The 19,025-nt window shown below is 33.2% G+C and overlaps 1 protein-coding gene across 4 annotated transcripts in view; it reads left to right on the forward strand.

Moving 5' to 3' along the window:
• The window catches only part of LOC145283486 (RING finger protein 145-like), a 72,975-nt gene that overhangs the window by 42,063 nt on the left and 11,887 nt on the right, over nucleotides 1-19,025 (forward strand). The window lies entirely within an intron of this gene.

Consider the following 19,025-nt stretch of genomic DNA (forward strand, 5'->3'; position numbering starts at 1 on the left):
CTCTTTGCAACACACAATCATGTTTGCAAAGTCAAAACAATTTTCTTCTACGAAACAACCAAAACCAAGCAGCATGAATAAATATTGGAAGATATAAAGACTTTGACGCATAAAATCTTTTTCCAAAATTATTGAATTTGGCATTAAATAATCTGAAAAACGTTGATATGCCATAAAACAAATCAACCAGCAAAACACCATAAAAAACTATTTGAAAATATAAAAAAACTTGGTGCATATAAAAACTTTCTTCAAAATTACTCAATTCATCAAATAACCCAGAAATACGTTGCTAAAGTCTATCAATCCAGTATATATCTCGCTGCTGATGCAATTCTCTACCTATACAGGATGACCCCCCCCAAAAAACGGGCCCCAACTCTAATTAGGCCCCGTTTCTTAGTGTTTTGTACGCATGAAATGAAACTTTGCTCATAACTAGTTATATTCAAAACATCACATCAAAGCACAACGGTCTTTGGTCTTTTTTCTCCATTCTACAGCATATATTCTAGATGGCCTCCATTTAGCTTTTGTTTTTCTTTTTTGGTCACCCTGTATAAGAGCCAAGGATGGCGTATTGTTGTCACATCTGTGCAGGAGCTGCTAGAAAGACCTTCTCCTGCCTTGACAGAGTTCAAAATAGACTTTGTAGCCGTTTGTCTTCCCTGCAACATCTTTTCCACAGAAGAGCCTGTCTCTGCTTTATCGTTATTTTCATGGCAAGTGCTCGTCTGAGTTTAAAGTTTAAATCTATGGTCCCCCCCCCAAACATTCATGAAAACACTCGTCTAGTTGAAACCACTATCAATAATTTCCTCCACTCTATATCTGTACTTAAACCTAAACATAGATTCCATGAACAAAGTTTCTTTCTTAGAACTGCACACCTGTGGAACTCTTCCGTTTTCCTGCTACCCATCTGACTACAATATGGTCGTCTTCAAGTCCAACATAAACAAGTTCTTGATGTACCGTTCTCCTTAATTTACCAAACTTACACTACTAACGATTACTATATTGTCCCATTGACTACTGTACACTCTTTAACTCTTATCCTCGAATGCCCTCTGGGCCTTGATAAGTGTTGGCTTCTTTGTAAAAAAAAAAGGGGTTGATATGTCATAAAAGTAAAAAACCCAGCTATCAACAAGAATCATCTACAAAATGTATTTTTCAGCCTTAAATAACCCCAAAAAGTGTTGATATGTCATAAAACAGAAAAACAAACTTGTATGAGAAAGGAAGTATCTGTACGCATTAAATGCATTACGCATTAAAGATGTTTAAATCTACGCGTCTGTTGTTTATGTTTCAACTTTATCAATATACTTTGTGGCCCTGTCGGTAGGGCATTAGAATACGCCGACTGCCCCCCTGCAGAGGGTAAAAGTCCCTCAATGGGGGTCCTGGATATGACCTTAAACTATATCCAGTGGTGAGGCCCCAGCTTGTGGGCTTTGGGGAGTGTGGAGCCACCCTTTAATCATCATTGCTCCCAGGTCCACTCTGACCCGGAGTGGTAGTACCTGTTAGGGTCCCAACTATGGGTTAAATAGAAACCGACGTGAAAACAACATATATATTCTATTAAAAAAAATTTTTCTTCAAAATCTTTGGATTCGGCATTAAATAACCCGAAAAGGGTTGATATGCCGTAATACAATATCAACCAACCAACCAATGTACTTTGATATGCTGAGATAAAAATACTTTTTTAAAACAAAAAAAAAGGAGTTCAAGAAAAGATTATTCATACACATTGGTTTCATATTCGAATACTTCCTGGCATTTTGCCTTGGTTCGTGTTTTTTATTTTGTTTTTTACGTGGTGCGTCAGTGTTTATCTTTGAAAGGATTTTGTTGGTTGAACTTCCTTCAGTTAAAAATAGCATTTTCAGCACATAAACACGCAGGTTGAATGGAAACCTCTTGTTTCCAAGCATTTCTATTAGAACCATCATCAATTTGTTTGTCTGTCACATATGTTTGAAGTCAGTTTTGTCAGTCTGGCACATTTTTCTTTTTACTCAGAATTTAGGAAACATACACATTGCACATGCATTAATAAAAGAATTAGCTATATTGATAAAATTGTGTCCGTGTTCTCATTTTACTGATATATATATGTGTGTGTGTGTGTGTATATTATTTACTATAATAATTATTAAATACCTACAAACACTAGTGTTTCATCCTTTTGGGAATCATCAGTGCAGGGTGTCATGATCAACACCAGTCAATAGAATCAAACCCGGCAGCAGAAGCCATCTCTGGCTTCATTACCAACGACCTAATCCATTCGGCTACCATTAACCGCAAGAAATGCTGTTGAATTTAAACATTTTATTTTTATGTCGGTCAAAGTGATCTAATGATTATAAGATGATTTGCGCATAAGAGCTAAATTGACCGACTTTAATTTAACTGAAACTGCTCAACAATAAGAAATGTTTCGTAAAGAGGCTGACATAATTATTTACTATAATAATTATTTAATATTTACAGACACTAGTTTTTCATCCTTTTGGGAATCATCATATATATATAAGCAACATAAGACAATGATAGAATTCAGGTGAAAATCCTGATAGATATTACTTAAAGTAATACTTTGAAGGAGATCATAGCCACAAAGGAAAAGCTCAATATTTAAGAATAGAGCAATTTATAAGTTTCGTGGTTAAATTTTAAATTCTGAAAAAACAACATATAGAGACGTATATTCGATTTCAGAATTTATTGTTTGACAAAAGGAATATATATATATAAAAGGGGTTATTTTAATTTCCTTAATCCATGGATTTTCAACAATGGCTCATATCATCAGAGGAAATGAAATGCAGTTAGCAAAATGTTTAGCTGCGAATGGATGCTATTTTGCTTTTCAGCACAATTATTGAAAATTGTTTTTTTGAGTTGTTGTGGATAATTATATGGAAAAAATTCTATGAAAAGAAAAGTCTATACAACCTGAGTAATCCATTATTGGAAGGAGTCCAATGTCGTTCGGGGTTATAAATCCAAGTGGGCAGAAAATAGGCCCATGGGAGAAAGTGATATTCCCATATAGCGAAAACGTATTGCGAAAACGTATTGCTTCTTATTGATTTTTCGAAAAGTATACTCTGCAGCCTTATTCGTTGTTGCGTTGAGTGTGTGTTGGTTGATGTAGTCCAAATGCTTTTTCGGTATTGACAAAGAGTATCTGAAATTAATTGGATATACCATTCCATTGTAATTATCCGCATGAATAATAGAATTTGAGCATTGAGTTAAGTGTGCAATGGACCTCGAAATCAGTAGTGTAGTTATCAAAATAGCAAAATAATCCTGGAGATGATATTCAGAACGGTGCGTTGGACGGTTTGCTTCAGGTGTGAGTCTCTGTAGGAAAATAGTTTGTTTTCTTGTTTATAGTGGGTGAGAGAAGCCTTTTAGATGAGAGAAAGAGGAGAGTGGGATGAAGTAGAGAGGGTAAAGAGAGAGGGGGGAAGGTTAAAGTTGGGCGAGCATCTCTTGATTTTAAGTTCAAGTGGGAAATGGATATTCTTGTGATTTTCAATGGGGGTGTGCATGATAAGGGGTGGGTGTGTTGTTTTTGCTGTGCGGATGGGTGAGCGGATCGGGTGGAGATAGACGAGTCATGGTGTGAAAATATGGAATGTTTGGAGGGTTACTTAATTAAATGATTTTAAGGTTGGGTTCTTTTAATTTTGAGTATATTTTAAAGGTGACTTGGTTAGTTGAGATAAGTCAGTTAAATACGCTTGTTGTCGTAGTGTGATCTGGTTTAATTAAGTTTGTTTAAATTTTATGTAAAATACATATATTTCTGTTTGGAGGCGATCTATAAATGAGTTTGTTTTGTTGTTCATTGAGTTGGAATTGATGTTTGAGTGAGTGCTTTATATACTGTGGTTAATTAGATATTTTTATAAAAGGGAGAATTGATTTAAATGTGGGGCTGCCCAAGTGTGGTTGATTTTAACTATTTATATAATGATTACTTGTATATCCACCTGTCAAACCTAAACATAAGTGCAAATATAAGCACATATATACCCACAGACAGACATACATATGTACATATACATATAGATAGTATACGCTTACGCACAAACTAATATATATATATATGTAGTCCTCGACATATATTCCTGTTTCATTGTATCACAACTCATCAGTGCCGCTATATATATATATATATATATATATATATATATATATGTTTACTATCTGAACCTATCTGGTATTGTACAGAAGTTTTTATTTTCATTTTTTTAGTATGGGAGCCAATAGTTCAAACATTTGATTCTACTCTTGAAATTTTTAAAAGCCAGACTCCAGCTCCCAATTATATTTATTTATTAGACTTTTTAGCCCATTAAAAATAAAAAAATGGGCAAAAGTCATAGCCTGTCAACTTAGAATGAATGCTTTCTGTTAAACTTGTATAGTAAATGCGATATTGCGGTGACTAATTCCTATTAATCCTTAACTGTACATTGAATGGATACCATAATACTTAGTTTGCTGCACCTTATCATAATAAAGGTCCATACAAAATTTTAGGCAAAACTGCTCAGTGTTATATAGGGGTTTCATTAAAAGAGAGTCTTAGTGAGAGAGTCTTTTATTAAGAGGGATTTTGTGTAAGAGAGATTGTTGTTGCGTTCCGTGTTCGTGTTATGACGATTCATATATATTAAAAGTTCATTACTTAGGAGTAATGGAAGCTCTTAGAGTGAAGAGATAGTGTTCAGACATTGTGTAGACAGTCTTCAGACAGTCTTAGTGTAGATATGAGATGTAGATGTCATGACATTTTATAACACAGATATATAGACATATAATAACAATTTTCACTTTACCTTTCGGTAGAATCACAACACAAAGACGATGTTTATACAAACACATGATGGGTTTATTTCTTCTCATGACCGGCCGTGGTTTTCTCATCAAGAATTCAAAGCTTCACATAGTAAGTTTCAAAGTGACCGTCTCGCTTCTAGACGTTCGAAATCCAAACTGCAGACTATCGTCTGTCATTCTCAAACTCCCTCTGAGTTTCTCCCAGTTTCTCCTTAACTCTCAAGTTTTCTAACTATATCTAGAACTTCCCATTTTTCCATGACGTCATACACATTGTTAAAACATGTCTCTTCTTTCACGTGTTCTGGACATACGTGTCCAAAACTTTTCCTTTTTTTACAAAAGGAATTTTAACCTATACTCAATAACGTATATTTCCAATATGTTAAAAACATGTTTATTAAATTGTAGCTGCATTCTTTCAATTGAATTTTCATAACAAAATTGAGAGTGCACATTCTTTTCTTGAAACTATTTTATCTCTAAGCTGTTTTACATTCCATTTTCTAATTCTCACACGTAATCTATTTCTGAACCTAAATTACGAGGTTCGAATTTCGTCTATGCTATTTCATTTTCATTTTAACTAAATCTCTCTATTTTTATACTTACATGAAAAGGGGACAGCCCTTATCATGTAACACTCATTAGTTTCTGGGGGAAAAAGTGTAACGGGCAGACACAAAGAGAAAACAGAACAGCTATAGTTTTCAAAGTTTTGTGAATGCAATGTCTTGTTTATTTTTATGAATCGGTTCTAAAGAATTCAATAATAAAAAAATTTGATGCATGACAGAAAACAAGGCTGTGACATTGTCAATAGTTTAAACACTTGACTCTTGAGATTAAAAAAAAAAAATCTAACTCTGATTATCTCATTTAAATTCAATAATTATTGCAGCAGACATTTCAACCTTTAAGTCATTGATTGCATTTAGAGTGGGCCTCAAATTTAATGTTTCAAAATGCTAAAAAAAATATCCCATGGTCTGCCACTTGATATTGTTCTTATTTATTTGCCTCCCCACGAGGATTTGCCTCCCCACGAGGGTAGGAAGAGACATAAGGTTTTTTTTTTTTTTAATGTGGAAAAAATCCTGCTTGTAAAAAAAAAAAAAAAAAAAAAAAAAAAAAAAAAGGGATAATCTGATTTTGAACTATGTCTGTCTAAACTGCCGGGGTAATAACAAGAGGGAGAATCATTTGAAGTGAATCTTCAAATTCTATTGAAATTGCATATTGTGTGCATTATCCGTCAAATGAAATGAATGCATTTATTTCTACTGCACCACTTGGATGATACAAGTTAATTTCTTTTACTTTTTTACCAAAACAAAATAGTCTTGTTTTGTTGTATCCATTTTCAAATCATTTACAGCATTTTTGAGGACATCAATCTCATTTTGCTGAATCTTTACTACGTGTTTGTATTGCGTCTACCACAACTTTCTTTCTCTTTTGTATATTAATTTCTCTGACCCTCTTCACTTGTATTATATAATCCCTGGCCAGTCTTGACACTGAGTCTTCTAAAATGCCAGTCTAGTATTTTACCTTTTGGGGACAAGGCCATCTGCTGGTATCACAAAAAAAAAAAGAAAACACTAGTTTCTGGTTGGCCACATGACTAGTTTAGGTATCGACTTTTTTTTGTTGGCCAACTTAGTAACCCCTTCCCTTTCTATTGGTCTCTTGAAGGGCTTGTGTTTTTAGCTAATCTGTTTGGAGTAGGTGGGGTCTCTTTCAGGCTTTATTTGTATTGAAGTGATTCTACCTTTCTTATAGTTTTTATTTACTAACATTTCAGGGCGTTTGAAGGTGTATGTTGAGCAAAAAAAAAAAAGAAAAAAAAAAGCGATCAATTTTTTTAACTTTGACCCCTATTATGACCGACCCCTATTATGACCCTTAACATTTATTGTTTTGGGTTCAAATCAACTTATTAAGTTAGATCCATGTCCAAGGAACCTATATCTAAAATTTCAAGTGTTTAGACCCAAAATTGTCGGAGTAGTTTGGTAGAGTTCTCAAAGGTCAAATCGTTGAACTTTGACCTCTTAACAGCCCGAAAACCGATCGCAAAGATTTTCCCAAATCTCAGTACCCTGTATATCAAATTTCGAGTCTGTAGACTTAAAATTGACAGTTATTATGTAGGGAAATGTACACACACACACACACACACACACAGACACGTTCACTTTTATAGATATATAGATTTTATAATGCCTTCTACAAACCCATACAGCAAGCACCTTACTATATTCGATAGTAACATCAGAAGTCTTGGATTAAAATTTCCTGATGTTCAGTCTTTTCTTTTGCACAAATATTTTCACATTGTTGCTTTTTGTGAGACTAATTTAGATTCCATTACTAGCAATCATTTACATGTGGACACTTATTTGACTCCACTGTTTAGATTAATAGTTCCCAACTTATGGGTTGCAATCTCATTTGAGGTTGTGGCACCAATGTCATAGGGTTGTCAATTGATTTTGAGTTAATAAAACATTGTCAAAGAGTATCTACAAGAATTTTGGGCAAAATTTCTGCAAAATTCTCCGTAATATCAAAAATCGCAATAAGGAATTTGTTGCCGTTCCTAATAACTTATGTGAAGCAACATTCTCCCAACTTCACATTTTTTTAAAACGCTGAAATCAAATGTGGAAGACGACTCGAGGTGCACCATATTGACAATGGAGCTCAGCATAGAATTGCTATCTAAAACAATTTCATTATAAGCTGGTTCGTTAAGGTCAATTTTTAAACATACTTTACATAATTGCTGAAATTGGTTCAAATAATTTAAAATTAATTTGCAATTTTTTGTAGCAGCTTTTAGAACTTTTTATAAATAAATTTAAAATTTGACGGAAAGTATAATTCCTTAACAAATAATCTGTAGTTCAATTAACAACACTATATGGCAGTTGTAGAAAAAATGAATGCATACATAAAATATTTGAAAGGTTGGGAACCACTTGTTGAGACTTTTCCACACATTTGAATTGTCTTGCTACTTTTTTTTTTGCAGGATCTTTTTATTGTATGTCCCCAGTTTTGAATTGCATAGATGTCGTCTTATCTGTATGAGGTCATCTTTACTTCCTATTTGATAGGGTATGGCATAAAGGTTTACTTCACAAAATCTCCAGCTATGGTATAGCTGGAAATGTCTTCTCAATTATTAAATCATTTCTCTCTGATATGTTCACAAGAGTAGTAGTTGATGGGCAACAATCAGAAGCTCACAGTATTAATGCTGGAGTCCCTCAGGGGTCCATCCTGGACCCAACTCTTTTCCTGATTTACATTAATGATCTTCCAAATCACATCTTTACATCATTCGTAGACATTTATGCTGATGACACTACCATCTATGGTAGCACATCTAAGACGGTAAATGACCAAGTTCTCTTCGATTCTCTCTTTTCTGATCTTGAGCACGCGGTACAATGGGGAAAGGAGTGGCTGGTTACTTTTAATGTATCTAAAACCAAGCTTCTATCTTTACATCATCAACGTTCTGATCCCCATCTGGCATCAATTGAAATGAATGCCTCTCGTCTTGGGGAGGCGTCATATTTTGACAAGCTTCTGGGCTTGACCTCTACTCCTGATCTTAAATGGAATATGTACATCAAATCTGTTGCCAAGACCGCTGGGAAAATGGTGGGATCCTTCTATCGATCCAATAGATATCTCACTGCTGATGCAATTCTCTATCTATGTAAGAGCCAGGTATGTTCAAGGATGGAGTACTGTTGCCACATCTGGGCAGAAGCTGCTAGAAAGGACTTGTCCTGCCTTGATAGAGTTCAAAATAGACTTGGTAGCCTAGTAGTAGCAATACCAGAAACCATAACTTTCAGCGCTGGACAAGGCACACACTGCTACTTAATTTGACACTCATAGTCTTTAAATCAGTAAAAAGTAAATTTCTCCTACCTCCATCAAAATAAAACTTATGACTGGATTCACAATAAAATTTACTTTAAAATGGTATTTTAATATTTTATGATTTGTATATTCAAAGAAATCGCTATTTAAATCCGACTATTAACAACGATACATGCCAGCATAGCATGCCTGCTGGCGGTAGATCACTTTTTGCAAATAAGCGGTCAGGGTGTGTTCACATAAATACTCGAAGCGGAAGTTGTACCCATCGACGACGTTTCTAGTTTTTTTTAGCAAATCAAAGAAAAGAATTGTCTTTGCTATGGAATTTGAACACAACACGTGCGTCTTTCCAGTCAAAAGTTAGAATATCACAAAGTTGACCCTTTGTAGTACAAAGATAAGTGAAGATAGAAACTGTTCAAATGCTTTAATAATGAATTAATTTCTTTTGTCTTAAAATTTGAAAAGAATTGGATAAAAACTTTCTATGCACGAATCAATAGTGACAATAGTGACAAATGAATATAAAAATGAGAGTTGTGCGTCGTGACATGCAAAAAAAATCTGTAAACAACAAGGTGCTCATCAACTAACCCACGAACATAAAGTATTCTTAAATTCTTTGAAAAAGAATAAGTGACAATGAATATTGTTTTTTTTTTTTTGTTCTTGGTTTTAGAGTCGCAAATAAAACATCTCAGAGTTGACGCTTTGTAGTAGAAAGATAATTAAAGATAAAAACTGTATTCAAATGCTATTTAATAGTGAATATATTAATTTCTTTTGTTCTAAAATATGAAAAAAATTGGATGAAAACTTTTTATGCATGAATCGATAGAAGTAATGACAACTGCATATAAACATGAGAATTGTTGTGCGGCGTGACATGCACAAAAAATCTGTAAACAAAACGTTTGTCAACTTACGAACATGAAGTATTCATTTTAGTTTTGTTATTAACAAAACAAGTTTTTAATTATGGAAAGGAAAAAAATATTTAAAAAAATAAATTCTTTGAAAAAGAATAACAATGACCACACTTTTAAACGAGTTAAAGTATGCAAACCATTTATCCAGTTAAGTAAAAGATAACTTTTATTGGATTTGTTTTACAATGCACAAAGGTATGAAAAAGTGGTCAAAAATGTAACAAATAAATGTTACCAAAGGCAAGTTACTCGTCTACCTACCTCGAGAAATTTTTGGTGTTGTAAATGTTTATCCCTATATATAATTAGCAATACCACACCATTTTTTGTTTAGCTCGAATAAACTCAAATCCAGCATTATTAAAAAGAGCATAAAAAAACTCCAAAGAAATAATATCTTTAGTTTTTTAATATCAGTCCATTAGAACTGGAGTTATGACCATTCAAAGTCTCAAAAATGTGTGGTTCACTGAACATTTTGCCTTAAGTCAGTCGTATTCAAATGCATATAAGCTTGTGACTGAAAATGGTAGGAAATTTGCAGAATTTACAGATTAACCCATCTTTAAAAAATTAGATCTTTTTAAGATATGATGATGAAATTTTGAACATATCATAATACCATGAAGGTTTAGTTGGCATTATTTATGACCATCTCACTCGGTAACTAATTATCATATTTCAGTTTCATTTTAAGTTTTAAGTAGAAACATCATAAAAACATCTAAGAAAATGGTAAGGCTTTATCATCATAGAAAATATTATTCTGATGGATATTATCATTTGCCATTATAACATCATGAAAAATCCAAGATGGCGACCGGGAAATCTAAAATGCCACCACGACATGATTTAAAGAAATTATTAACAAAATATAGCTTGTAGCATATAAAATGAAAGGAAATTTTGTACAGATCAGAATTATGTTTTCAAGTACATTAAACTAATTAGTATATTAATTAGTATATTAATTAGTATAATTAAGTTTCATTTTAACGGCTTCCAGTAGAAGCATCATAAAAAACAATTTAAAAAATGGGTGGTAAGACTTTATCACCATGCGAAAAGTTATTCTGGTGGACTTTATCATTTGTCATAATTACACCGTGAAAAATCCAAGATGGCAACCAGGAAATCCAAGATGGCCACCACAATACAAGTCAAAGGAATTATTAACAAAATATGGCTTTTAGCATATCAAATTAAAGGAAATTTTGTACAGATTACAATTATACTGTTTTCAAGTTCATTAACCTAATTAGAATAATTTCATTTTTAATGGCTTCAAGCTACCGTGAAAATTATCAGGTGAGTTTCTACCATATTTTGTATAATTTTTTATTTTTAAGTCATTGTCGAAACGTCAAGAGACATCGCGGCCATTTTTTTCTTGTTTTCATGTAACGCTCAACACTACTTGTTGTTTTTGAACGGAAAAAACATTTACAACACCAAAAATTTATTAGAAGGTAGGTAGAAGAGTACTTGCCTTTCGTAACATTTATTTATTATATATATATTTTTTTCCCACTTTTTCATACCTCTGTGGATTATAAAACAAACCAATAAAAGTTATTCTTTTACTTAACTGTGTATTCTAACTTATTTAAAAGCATGGTCATTGTCAGTTATTCTTTTTCAAAAAATTGGGGGACACAAGGGTCAGGAGAACCGAAAATAGTAATTTGAGCAGGTACGCATGAAAAAAATACTAGAAATAACAATTTTGTATTAGTAAGGATAGCGAAATAGTTATTCGTTCTTTCCTGGTAAATGCGTGCCTTAATAAAGAAAAGTGCAACAAAAACAACAACAACAATGATAATAGTTAAATAAATAAATAAATATTTGACCTTTCATTTTATTTCGAGTTTCGGTTTTTAAGTTTGATGACTGCAAAGTCTATTTTTTGCAATCATTCGGCCTGTTGTAACATTTACCAAAAGAAAAAAACCCATCAAATTCAACAATAAAAATCATATGTAAAAAAAAAAATAACTTTCTTTTTTTAAAAACTCCCGAGTGTTACATTTTTTAAAAAACTCCCGAGTGTTACATTTTTTAAAAAACTCCCGAGTGTTACATTTTTTAAAAAAACTCCCGGGTGTTACATTTTTTAAAAAACTCCCGAGTGTTACATTTTTTAAAAAACTCCCGAGTGTTACATTTTTTAAAAAACTCCCGAGTGTTACATTTTTTAAAAAAACTCCCGGGTGTTACATTTTTTAAAAAACTCCCGGGTGTTACATTTTTTAAAAAAACTCCCGAGTGTTAAATTTTTTAAAAAACTCCCGAGTGTTACATTTTTTAAAAAACTCCCGAGTGTTACATTTTTTAAGAAACTCCCGGGTGTTACATTTTTTAAAAAAACTCCCGGGTGTTAAATTTTTTAAAAAACTCCCGAGTGTTACATTTTTTAAAAAAACTCCCGAGTGTTACATTTTTTAAAAAACTCCCGGGTGTTACATTTTTAAAAAAACTCCCGAGTGTTAAATTTTTTAAAAAACTCCCGAGTGTTACATTTTTTAAAAAACTCCCGGGTGTTAAATTTTTTAAAAAACTCCCGGGTGTTAAATTTTTTAAAAAACTCCCGAGTGTTAAATTTTTAAAAAAACTCCCGAGTGTTAAATTTTTAAAAAAAACTCCCGGGTGTTACATTTTTTAAAAAACTCCCGGGTGTTACATTTTTTAAAAAACTCCCGAGTGTTAAATTTTTAAAAAAACTCCCGGGTGTTACATTTTTAAAAAAACTCCCGAGTGTTAAATTTTTAAAAAAACTCCCGAGTGTTAAATTTTTAAAAAAACTCCCGGGTGTTAAATTTTTTAAAAAACTCCCGAGTGTTAAATTTTTTAAAAAACTCCCGAGTGTTACATTTTTTAAAAAACTCCCGGGTGTTACATTTTTTAAAAAAACTCCCGGGTGTTACATTTTTTAAAAAACTCCCGAGTGTTAAATTTTTTAAAAAACTCCCGGGTGTTAAATTTTTTAAAAAACTCCCGGGTGTTAAATTTTTTAAAAAACTCCCGAGTGTTACATTTTTTAAGAAACTCCCGAGTGTTAAATTTTTTAAAAAACTCCCAGCTGTTACATTTTTTAAAAAAACTCCCGGGTGTTACATTTTTTAAGAAACTCCCGGGTGTTAAATTTAAAAAAAAAACTCCCGGGTGTTACATTTTTTAAAAAAACTCCCGGGTGTTACATTTTTTAAAAAACTCCCGAGTGTTAAATTTTTTAAAAAACTCCCGAGTGTTAAATTTTTTAAAAAACTCCCGAGTGTTAAATTTTTTAAAAAACTCCCGAGTGTTACATTTTTTAAGAAACTCCCGAGTGTTAAATTTTTTAAAAAACTCCCGGGTGTTACATTTTTTAAAAAAACTCCCGGGTGTTACATTTTTTAAGAAACTCCCGGGTGTTAAATTTTAAAAAAAAACTCCCGGGTGTTACATTTTTTAAAAAAACTCCCGGGTGTTACATTTTTTAAAAAACTCCCGAGTGTTAAATTTTTTAAAAAACTCCCGAGTGTTACATTTTTTAAAAAAACTCCCGAGTGTTACATTTTTTAAAAAAACTCCCGGGTGTTCCATTTTTTAAAAAAACTCCCGGGTGTTACATTTTTTAAAAAACTCCCGAGTGTTAAATTTTTTAAAAAACTCCCGAGTGTTAAATTTTTTAAGAAACTCCCGGGTGTTACATTTTTTAAGAAACTCCCGAGTGTTACATTTTTTAAGAAACTCCCGGGTGTTACATTTTTTAAGAAACTCCCGGGTGTTACATTTTTTAAGAAACTCCCAGGTGTTACATTTTTTAAAAAACTCCCGGGTGTTACATTTTTTAAAAAACTCCCGGGTGTTACATTTTTTAAAAACTCCCGGGTGTTACATTTTTTAAAAAACTCCCGGGTGTTACATTTTTTAAAAAACTCCCGGGTGTTACATTTTTTAAAAAACTCCCGGGTGTTACATTTTTTAAAAAACTCCCGGGTGTTACATTTTTTTAAAAACTCCCGGGTGTTACATTTTTTTAAAAACTCCCGGGTGTTACATTTGTAAGCGATGAGATTAATATGATAAAATAAAAACCTGTGGATTTCAGAGGGGGGGGGGCATTCCCATAACCCTCACCATTTTTATTTTCATTTTCACTAAGCCACAGCAACGTGTGGCTGGGTACGGCTAGTTCTGTTTAAAAAAAATAAATGTCGAGTGTCAACCCATCTGTATACCTTGTCAAACACCACTCACAATCAAACATATTAATTGAATGTACTGATTTTGTAACATTAAGAAATCAATTCTACAAAGAAAACAATATTAAAGAGTTATTTGATAAAAACAATTCCCACACCATACTCTCATATCTTAAAATTTTTTAAAAAGAACCCTTTATACAACGGTCCTGGATATGACCTAAAACTATCCGATGGTGAGGCCTCACCTTGCTGGCCTTGGGGAGTGTGAAGCCACCCTCTAATTGCCATTGCTCCCAGGTCCACTCTGACCTGGAGTGGTAGTACCTGTTAGGGTCCCAACTATGGGTTAAATAGAATCTGACTTAAAAAAAAAAAATATACTCCATTAAAAATCGTTCCTCAAAATAACTAGATTCGGCATTAAATAACCTGAAAAAGGTTAATATGCCGTAAAACAAAAACAACCAACCAACCTGAACTGAAATCTAAGCTTCAGCCTCTGTCCCATCGACAAAATGTTGCATCCCTCTGCCTGTTCTACAAGTATTTTAATGGTGAATGCTCTGGCGAACTGCAGAAACTTGTGCCCCCATGACGTAGACATCATCGACAAACCCGACAGGCAGCTAAATCCCACCCCCACACAGTAGAGATCCCTAGATGTAAAAGATCTTTCTACTCCAGTAGTTTCTTCCCCAGAACCGCTAGATTCTGGAATTCCATTCCAGGTCCCTGCTTCTCCAACTGTACTGACATGCAGAAGTTCAAGTGTAACGTGAACTGACATCTTGCTGCCCAAATCCCAACATAGTGCCCCAGTAGTTGTTGCCCCTGATAGTAGCCCCCTACACCAAAGTGGCAATGTGCCTTGTTTGGGGTGAAAATGTAAAAAAAAAAAATATTTGTTAATAATTTCTTTGAATTGTGTTGTGGTGTCCATCTTGAATTTCCTGGTTGCTGTCTTGGATTTTTCATGATGTGATAATCACAAATGATCATGTCTATCAGAATAAAGCCTTACCATTTTTTTTTTTTTTTAGCTGTTTTTATGATGTTTCTACTTAAAGCCGTTAAAATGAAACTGAAATATGCTAATTAGTATGCAAGTTACCAAGTAAGATGGGCGTAAATAACGCCAACTGAACCTTTATGGTATTATATGTTCAAAATTTCATCATAATATCTTAAAAAGATCTGAAGATACCATTTTCAGTCACAAACTTATATGCATTTGAATTGGACTGACTTGAGACAAAATGTCCAGTGAACCACACATTTTTTTGATACTTTGAATTCTTTTTTTTTTTTTTTACATGGGGGTAACCACTTATCAAGGCCCGAAGGCCACTCAGGGATAAGGGTTATTGCGTGTACAGTAATCAATGAGATAGTATTGTAGTAATCATTAGTATTGAGGGTTTTGATAGTATCTTACTTAAGGGGACGGTTTGTCAGGAGTTTGTTTATGTTGGACTTGAAGATGTCCAAGTTGTAGTCAGGTGGGAATGGTCATAACTCCAGTTCTAATGGCCAATTTTAAAAAGCTAGAGATAATATTTCGTTGTTTTTTATGCTTTTTTCAATAATGCTTGATTTCAGTTGATTCGATCTAAAGAAAAAAAAAGGTGTGGTATTGCTACTAGTAGGGAATGCCCTTTTCTCTTCCCTGCAGCTTGTTTTTCACAAAAGAGATGTTGCAAGCCTTTCTCTGCTTTATCGTTAAGTACTCTTCTGAGCTCCAATCTATGGTCCTCCCTCTCCAAACTTTCACTAGAAACACTCGTCTAGCTGAAAACACTATCACTAATTTCCTCCACTCTTTATCTGTGCTTAAACCTAAATTTAGATTCCATGAACAAAGTTTCTCTCTTAGAACTGCACACTTGTGGAACTGTTTTCTGTTTGCCTGCTTTCCAGCAATATGGTCCTCTTCAAGTCGAATGTAAACAAATTCTTAAACCGTTTCCCTTAAGTAATCCAATTTACCAAATTTACATTACTAACGATTATGATATTGTCCCATTGATTATTGTACACTCTTTAATACTTATCCTCGAGTGGGCTCTGGGCCTCGATGAGTAGTGATTCCTATGTAAAAAAAAAAAAAAAAAAAATTAGATCCTATGGTATTACTGGACGAATACTTAGCATAATTAAATCCTTCTTAATAGAAGAATCCAGGTTATCCTTGATGGTTGTACGTCAAAACAATGATATAAATGCAGGTGTACTTCAGGGGTCAATCCTTGAATCTTTATTATTCCTGATATTTATAAATGACCTCCCTGATAAAATAGTCTCTGTGATGAGTATATATTTGCTGATGACACCACATTGTATAACAGACATGAGAGAAAAACATATCGAATGAACATATATCTAAGGAAATAATAGAAACCCTAGAGAAAGACTTCTAGTTTGTAGTGGAATGGGATCAAAAATGGATAGTAACATTCAATGCTGCCAAGACTAAGCTTGTTTCCTTTTAATAATTACAAGAAACCTTTTCAACCACCAATTGCCATGGCTAATGACACATTTACCTGAAAGTACTTTATTCAAACTCCTTGGCTTAACATTCACGTGGAAGATGGCATTTTGAAGACTTCATCTGAATAAAACTTATCTTTTCTTTCTAATTATTCTGATGGCGTTTTCTTTCTTTAACAAGTACGGCTTTTTGAATTTTTCTAATGTAAAAATCTTAAAAAAAAAAAGAAGAAAATGTTAAATAAGAAACACACTATTTGTTTTGATTAAATTTTTAACTGAATTTTCTGCATAATTACAACTTGTCATACGATATTGTCAGTTAGTGAATGCAGTGATGGGTGGTTTTATCAAGTTTCACTTGTATTGGAAACTTTCTTTGAAAAACGCTCTTTAGATTTTACTTAGATTAAATTTTATTAACATTTGTAAGATTAGTAGAAAAAAAACGTTAAACAAAAGTATCATATATATATATATATATATATATATATATATATATATGGTAAAACTGGTAATTAGTAAAAACCTGAAGAGTGCTCAATACTATTGCAGAGCAAATTTTCTTCTAAAACACTTCTTCCTAATACTAACAACCATTTCTGTAAGGTCTGACGAGGCTGTTGAAACATGGTCCAACATCCGAAACATATGTAACCAAACAGATAAAACGGTAATAAAAAAAGAAAAACATATATTTATGATTATTTTTATTTATTAGAATCTTAGATTGTATTTTTTTTACATTTTATCATACAGAGTGGAACGCTAAAATAGTTGCTCTAGAAAAGACGACATGATTCCATTTCTGTTTGATGAAAACTGGTTTTCTTTTTTTGTTGCAGACCATCTACTAGCTGGCCAGTAGTGTACAAGTCCCAAAAGCGATAGGAGCCTTCTGTTTGAAAGTGGCACAATGTTCAATGAGCCAGATCAGAGAGGCATTGTTGTACAACTCCTGCCCTGTACTGATCCAAGTTATAATAGGATAATTGCTAGCACCCTCAAAATGCATCGTTGGATTCCCATGAATAACAGAGATGCCTAGGGTGAGCCATGGTTATGGTCTTTGGTATGGTTTCAAATGAAGGCCACATCATGTCACCACATCTTTGAAGTCAGCTTGAAAATCAACACCAGAGTGTACTTAGATGTGCTGAAGAGTGTGGTGATCTCCTGATACGATCAGGTGGCCTCTAGTAGACTCTGAATTTGGGAGCAGGATTCGGCACTGTTTTTTAGTGAATATTTTACGTGTGGGGAGGGGAACCAGAGATTGGAGCTCAGTTAAGCATCTACAATGAATATGATAGCCTAGAAAGACTAGCAACATCTCTTCTGTAGTGAAAGAAGCTGCAGGAAAGTAAAGAGGGCTCATCATTAGATTCTGAAGTTGATTTTGTGCTTACAAAGTAGGAGAAAGCAGCACCTCCCCAGATGGGGTAACACTACCCATATTTGACTCTTATGCATCATATAGTTCTTTGAATTTTAATTTTAAAAAAATGCTTTCTTTTTCTTTTTTTCTTTTCTTTTTTTTTTTTGTTGTTTAAAAACCAAAATATTGTCAGAAAAAAAATGGTTTTGGCTTTACACTGAGATTGATCATCGACAACTGATTCGTGCATGTAACGTAGTCGTTCGTCTTTTTAAACGGTGTCATTACATTTTAACACTCACACCCACATGTTGTCTGACACAATCGCAAGGAAGCAAACAAAAAGAATTCAACTCTGCATTTTCAGTTGAAGTGAAATGCATTTATTCATAGTTCTTTCAAAATAATGCATTGCATCTCATTTTAGAAGTCTTTTAGTTTATGTTGTCTGCCATGTAGTTAAGTTTTCACAAACACTGGCGAAAAGTTCATTTTCTCTGAGACTCACCATGTAATGCATTTTTTTGCCTGTTTTTCTCTTTCTCCACTGTGATGTCACTTCGCACACTGATTCGGTCATTTGCATATGTGCTATGCAGCTGTTGCTGTTACAAGCACTAGTGGCTCTGTTACATGTGAACACCTTACCTATAAAAGACTACGTGATCAGGGATGAGGACTACCATATTTATTATCTATATTTATAGATAACTAGCAGGGCACCCGGCATTGTCCGGTTGTAAAAACAATTAAACATGATATTTTGATTAATGCAGATTTTGTATTTATTATTATTTTATATTGGACTCAATATATTTGGTCCAATATAATATAATAATAAATACGAAATCTGCGTTAATAGTAATGATTTAAAAAGTTAAAAAAAAATATGAAATCTGCATTAATAGTAATGATTTAAAAAGTTAAAAAATAAATAAAAATGACTTGTGTGCCATCACCGAAAATCGAAACCAAACATTTAGCTTACAATTTACTTTTTCCTTTGATGTTAATGCTTGAGCTATGAAGACATGTTTGCTGCAAGGCTAAAAATTAAAACATGAACCAATAGCTATTACGTTATGCATGCATATTCGTAATACCATTGTTCAAATTTCACCTGGCAAATTCTATTTTTATTAATTTTCACACTTTTGTACCAATTTTCCGCTGCTAAAAGCCAAGTATAATGTTTCATATAGATTTGAATACCCTATGTGTTAAGTTTCATGTTTTAGACCACAAAAATGATGT

The sequence above is a fragment of the Euprymna scolopes genome, chromosome 8, assembly GCF_053919585.1.
Source record: "Euprymna scolopes isolate OS-2025 chromosome 8, ASM5391958v1, whole genome shotgun sequence".
Classification (NCBI taxonomy): domain Eukaryota; kingdom Metazoa; phylum Mollusca; class Cephalopoda; order Sepiida; family Sepiolidae; genus Euprymna; species Euprymna scolopes.